This window comes from Triticum dicoccoides, chromosome 6A, assembly GCF_002162155.2.
Source record: "Triticum dicoccoides isolate Atlit2015 ecotype Zavitan chromosome 6A, WEW_v2.0, whole genome shotgun sequence".
Lineage (NCBI taxonomy): Eukaryota > Viridiplantae > Streptophyta > Magnoliopsida > Poales > Poaceae > Triticum > Triticum dicoccoides.
Window position 1 is genome coordinate 604233670 of NC_041390.1, and position 6656 is coordinate 604240325.

A 6656-nucleotide genomic window follows, 5' to 3' on the forward strand; every position below is an offset into this window, starting at 1 on the left:
ATGGTTGCTTCGCCGTTCTGCATCATAATTATGAAGGAAGGGAACCACAGGCAGCTGTTGAGTGAGAGAATGGAGTGTGGCGTCCCTGCCGTGCAGGTTCAGCCCCCAGTGCCAGTGGATGGCTCAGCCCCCGTGCAGCCGGCAATGGCGGCGCAGACGCAGCCGGTAGTGCCAATGGACCAGCCCAGCCAGCCAGAGGCAGCATCTCTGCACCCGGCGATGGCTCAGGTGCAGCCGGCAGTGCCAATGGGTCAGCCCGGCTAGCCGGAGGCAGCATCTCTGCGGACAGTAGTGCCAACGGATCAGCCCGGGCCAGGGCAGCCAGCAAAGCCACCCATGCAGCCATGAGAGTACAGCATGCGGAAGTACCTCCGGTTGTTGGCGGCCATGATGGTGACTATTGATATGTCTTCGTCGTATCTATTTTTTCAAACACTTTTGCCTTTGTTTTGGACTCTAACTTGTATGATTTGAATGGAACTAATTCGGACTGACGCTGTCTTCAGCAGAATTACCATATTGTTATTTATATGCAGAAACTAAAGTTCTCGAAATGACCTGAAACTTTATGAAACAACGTTTCAAAAATAATAAAAAATCCTTACAAAAGATGAAGACCAGGGGGCCCACCACCTGTCCACGATGGTGGAGCCGCGCCTGCCCCCATAGGGCGCGTCCCCTACCTCGTGGGCCCCCTGGAAATGCTCCGACCTCAACTCCAACTCTATATATTTGGTTTCAGGAAGAAAAAAATTAGAGAGAAGAATTCATCGCGTTTTACGATACGGAGCCGCCGCCAAGCCCTAAAACCTCTCGGGAGGGCTGATCTGGACTCCGCTCGGGGCTCCGGAGAGGGGAATCCGTCGCCATCGTCATCATCAACCATCCTCCATCACCAATGTTGGGGAACGTAGTAATTTCAAAAAATTTCCTACGCACACGCAAGATCAAGGTAATGCATAGCAACAGAGGGGAGAGTGTTGTCTACGTACCCTCGTAGACCAGAAGCGGAAGCGTTAGCACAACGCGGTTGATGTAGTCGTACGTCTTCACGGCCCGACTGATCAAGCACCGAAACTACGGCACCTCGGAGTTCTAGCACACGTTCAACTCGATGACGATCCCTGGACTCCGATCCAGGAAAGTGTCGGGGATGAGTTCCGTCAGCACGACGGCGTGGTGACGATCTTGATGTTTTACCGTCGCAGGGCTTCGCCTAAGCACCGCTACAATATTATCGAGGACTATGATGGAGGGGGGCACCGCACACGGCTAAGAGATCAATGATCAACTGTTGTGTCTATGGGGTGCCTCCATGCCCCCGTATATAAAGGAGTGGAGGAGGGGGCCGGCCAAGGAGGGTGGCGCGCCCTAGGGGGGAGTCCAACTCTCACCGGGAGTAGGACTCCCCTTTTTCCTATTAGGAGTAGGAGAGGGAAGGAAGAGGAAGGAGGGAGGAAGGAAGGCCCCCCCCCCTCCCAATTCGGATTGGGCTTGGGGGGCGCGCCCCCTCCCTTGCTCCTTTCCCCTCCTTTTCACTAAGGCCCAATAAGGCCCATATACCTCCCGGGGGGTTCCGATAACCTCCCGGTGATCCGGTATTGTCCTAATCTCACCTGAAACCTTTCCGGTGTCCAAATATAGTCGTCCAATATATCGATCCTTATGTCTCGACCATTTCGAGACTCCTCGTCAAGTCCGTGATCACATCCGGGACTCCGTACAACCTTCGGTACATCAAAATATATAAACTCATAATGAAACTGTCATCGTAACGTTAAGCGTGCGGACCCTACGGGTTCGAGAACAATGTAGACATGACCGAGACACGTCTCCGGTCAATAACCAATAGCGGAACCTGGATGCTCATATTGGCTCCTACATATTCTACGAAGATCTTTATCGGTCAGACCGCATAACAACATACGTTTGTTCCCTTTGTCATCGGTATGTTACTTGCCCGAGATTCGATCGTCGGTATCTCGATATGTAGTTCAATCTCGTTACCGGCAAGTCTTTTTACTCGTTCTGTAATACATCATCTTGCAACTAACTTATTAGTTGCATTGCTTGCAAGGCTTAAGTGATGTGCATTACCGAGAGGGCCCAGAGATACCTCTCCGACAATCGGAGTGACAAATTCTAATCTCGAAATATGCCAACCCAACATGTAACTTTGGAGACACCTGTAGAGCACCTTTATAATCACCCAGTTACGTTGTGACGTTTGGTAGCACACAAAGTGTTCCTCCGATAAACGGGAGTTGCATAATCTCATAGTCATAGGAACATGTATAAGTCATGAAGAAAGCAATAGCAACATACTAAACGATCGGGTGCTAAGCTAATGGAATGGGTCATGTCAACTCATGTCAACTCATGTCTATGGCTAGGAAACTTAACCATCTTTGATTCAATGAGCTAGTCAAGTAGAGGCATACTAGTGACATACTATTTGTCTATATATTCACACATGTATTATGTTTCCGGTTAATACAATTTTAGCATGAATAATAAACATTTATCATGATATAAGGAAATAAATAATAACTTTATTATTGCCTTTAGCGTATATTTCCTTCAACCAATTTCATGATGCTCACTGCCGTGCGTGAGTAATTCCATCGTAAATTTGCTGGACGGTGATGGGTTGGATGAGATCTATCATGGAATCGAGTTAGTTTTGTTAGGGTTTGATCCCTAGTATCCATTATGTTCTGAGATTGATGTTGCTATGACTTTGCTATACTTAATGCTTGTCACTAGGGCCCGAGTGCCATGATTTCAGATCTGAACCTATTATGTTTCATCAATATATGAGAGTTCTTGATCCTATCTTGCAAGTATATAGTCACCTATTATGTGTTATTGACCCGTTAATCCCGAAGTGACAATAATCGGGATACTTACCGGTGATGACCATAGTTTGAGGAGTTCATGTATTCACTATGTGCTAATGCTTTGTTCCGGTACGCTATTAAAAGGAGACCTTAATATCCCTTAGTTTCCGTTAGGACCCCGCTGCCACGGAAGGGTAGGATCAAAGATATCATGCAAGAACTTTTCCATAAGCACGTATGACTATATTCGAAATACATGCCTACATTACATTACTAACTTTCCTAGAGAATATATTGTTCTTTGCTTATTTACTTTTTCATTGCTATTGCTATCATCATTACAAAATACCAAAACATTACTTTTGCTATCGTTATCACTACTATTATATTACTTTGCTACTAAATACTTTGTTGCAGATACTAAGTTTTCAGGTGTGGTTGAATTGACAACTCAGCTGCTAATACTTGAAAATATTCTTTGACTCCTCTTGTGTCGAATCAATAAATTTGGACTGAATACTCTACCCTCGAAAACTGTTGCGATCCCCTATACTTGTGGGTTATCAACCATCACTTATACCGCGGGGTTCAACCTGCCAGGAGGTGTCTGGCAGGCTGCCCACGACGGCCAACCCGCCGGCGACCCCATCATCCGCTACACCCACTACCACCACTACCTCGCCTTCCTCTACTGCAACGCCACCACCTTCGCCGCCTCGCTCGAGGTCATCGTCCTCATCCTCGTCCTCGCCATCCGGCACGACAAGAAGGGGAAGGACAGCCGATGGGTCGTCGTGCCGCTGCGGGGCGTCATGGTGGTAGACCTCCTCAGCCCCATGGCCGCGTACGGGGCAGGCACGTGCTGGGACAAGATTTCAACCATCTACTCGGCAGTGTTGGTGGCCATCTTCTTCCACTACATCCTCGTTCTCAAGTTGATGGGCTACTGGGACAAGAACTCTGATTCCGGTGCCCCCTCCGCCGGCTCCAGAGACAGCGGTGCGACGCCCACTCCCAATCCCGACTCCGGCAGTGGGACGATACCCGCCCCTGTCAACTGCTGCGATGATGGGATGCCCGTCTCCAACATCAACACCGGCTCCACTGGAGTGATGCCCACTCCCAATGCCGACTCCGGCGCCCACACGATTCCAGCCCCCATCCTCAGCTCTGACCCCGTGGTCGAAGAACGGCTCCGCAGCCGCAAGGCCCTGAAGAAGCTGAAAGCGGAAGAGCGGCTCCGCAAGGTCCTGATGCTCCTGGCGACGTTCGCGGTGAGCATCACGTACGTCGCCGGGCTGAGCACGCCGGGCGGCTTCTGGGACAGCATCGGGGGCAGCCACCACCCAGGCGACGCCATTCTCAAGGACAAGCACAGCCCACGCCTCATGGTGTTCATTCTCTGCAACACCACGGCTTTCGTGGCGTCCCTGCTCATCACCATGGTGCTCATCATTGACAGGAAGAAGCTCGGCAAGAAGAAGACGGTTCGGTCTCGCATACTCTGCGGGTGCATCGTCATCGCCCTGGTCGGTCTCGTCGCCGCATACGTCGCGGGCAGCTGCAGGGAGATCGATAACACCGCCTACGTGGTCAGCCTGGTCGGTGCCGTTCTGGCAATGGCACACATCATCCCAATCTACGCTTCAGCGTCAAAATCCCTGTCTTCCTGTTTCTTTCGCTACCAACGCTTCAGCATCAGAACTCTGAAGAAATTAAGCAGACTGATGATAATTCAACAGACTGGTGATAATGCCATGTAAGGAGCACATTTGCAAACTGAACATTGTGTTTCCTCCTTCCCTCTGTTTGCAATTACACTGTTTTCTCTGCAAACTGAACTGAATTCTGTTTCTGCTTCTCTGCAGTACAATAGAGGCTCTGGACAAGGCTCGTTCTCTTGTACTACTTCTCGCCACTCTTACTGCCACCATCACCTACACAGCAGGGTTGGACCCGCCAGGTGGCCTTTGGCAGGACAACACCGACGGACACATGGCCGGTGACCCCATCCTTCTCACCATCAATCCTAGGCGATACAAGGCCTTCTTCTACTGCAACTCGGTTGCCTTCGTGGCCTCCTTGGTGGCCATCGTCCTAGTCCAGAAGGAGATTCTGGTCAAGCACCATGTGCTGGAGGCAGCCATGATACTCAACCTATTTGGCCTCATCGGCGCATATGCCGCCGGGAGCTGTCGGGACGTGAACACCTCCATTAACGACATGGCTTTGGCAGGCGCTGTCCTAGCCTATGTGGTCATCCATATCGTCTTCTTCACGCTGAACTACAAGGAAAAAGAAGACGACGACAAAGCAAGTCAGTTGCTGGAGAAAAGGCGCAAACGGTTGCTCCTCTTTGCAATCTTGGCCGCGGCCATTACCAATCTTGGCCGCGGCCATTACCTACCAAGCCGGCCTCACCCCTCCAGGTGGCTTCCTGCTCCAGGATGAAAAGCTTGGGTACCACGCTGGTGACCCGGTCCTCCTGTACAACTTCCCACGCCGCTACAAGGTCTTCTTCTACTGCAACTCTGCGAGCTTCATGCTGTCCATCGCCCTCATCATACTCTTGGTGAACCCCAATCTGTACAGGCCAGCCATACGAAGCAATGCACTATCTGTTTGTACGGCGGTGGGTTTGTTCGGTTTGATGGGGGCCTACACCGCCGGAAGCACGCAGCACATCAAGACATCCATCTACATCTTCGTGTTCGTGGCCATGGTCCTCTTTGTTGCTGCCATAATGCTGCTAGTGTTTTTGATGAGGGAGCTGAAGAGAAACGTCAATTCAGCTGCTGCTGTGTCATCCATATCCATTGAACAGAAGCACGAAGAAGAACAAGAAAGGAAGGAGGACGAAGAAGAAAGGAAGAAGCACGCAAGGCGCAAGTACCTGATGCTGCTAGGCATCTTGGTGGCAAGTGTAGCCTACCAGGCTTGGCCTGGAACCGCCGGGCGGAGCGTGGCAGAGCAGTGGCAATGGGTACGAGGCGGGCGACCCTGTGATGCATGATAACAGGAGGCCCCGGTACCTCGTCTTCTTCCACAACAACTCTTTTTCCTTCATGGCTTCCATTGTCGTCATCATGATGTTGCTACCGCACTGGCTGCCAAACAAGAAGAAAGAAGAATGAGAGAAATGGCCGCTGAGGGTGCTGAACTGGACGATCCTAGTGGATCTGTTTGCTCTCCTAGTGGCCTATGCAGCTGGCTCAACCAGGGTGTGGAAGACGTCTATGTATGTCGTTATGCTCATAGTTGCCGTTCTAAGCTACTTTGCTATCCACATGACGCTGTCAATGTGGTCCGATCGTCGCCGTCGTCAGCGGCATGAGGGCCATCAGAGCAGCCAAACGCATCCCCCAGTGTGATTCATTATCAGTGTGGTCAGTAGTTCGTTTTAGCTTAGATGTCCCTGCTTTTAGATTCCTAGTCTAGATGATGTAATCTGATTAACCTGCATCCCAATTGGAGCATGCCGACATTGTTTGTCGATTTACTGGGCAAGTGTGTATGTATCCTAACCCAATGAATATGCAAGGTAGATGACATTTCCTGACCCTATGTGCACTTTCTATCTCGTAGTAGAAACTTGAATGGGAAGTGCATGGATTGCAACTGCATTAACATTCAGGAAACTGAACCATTTGTTGCTACTAAAACCAACTAGTATGTCACTAGGTACAGAAGTACTCAGTATTGAGTAATCCTAATAGTGATTACTGGTCTGGTCGAGATGAAACATACCTTGAAGCTTGAATTCTTGACCCGGCTCCCGGGCGGCTCTGTCTCTGTTTTCTTGAAGTAAAAACGTGG

The 6656-nt window shown here is 50.2% G+C and overlaps 1 pseudogene; it reads left to right on the forward strand.

Moving 5' to 3' along the window:
- Positions 1-336: 336 nt before the first annotated feature.
- Positions 337-6211, forward strand: LOC119316091 (annotated as a pseudogene).
- Positions 6212-6656: the final 445 nt, after the last annotated feature.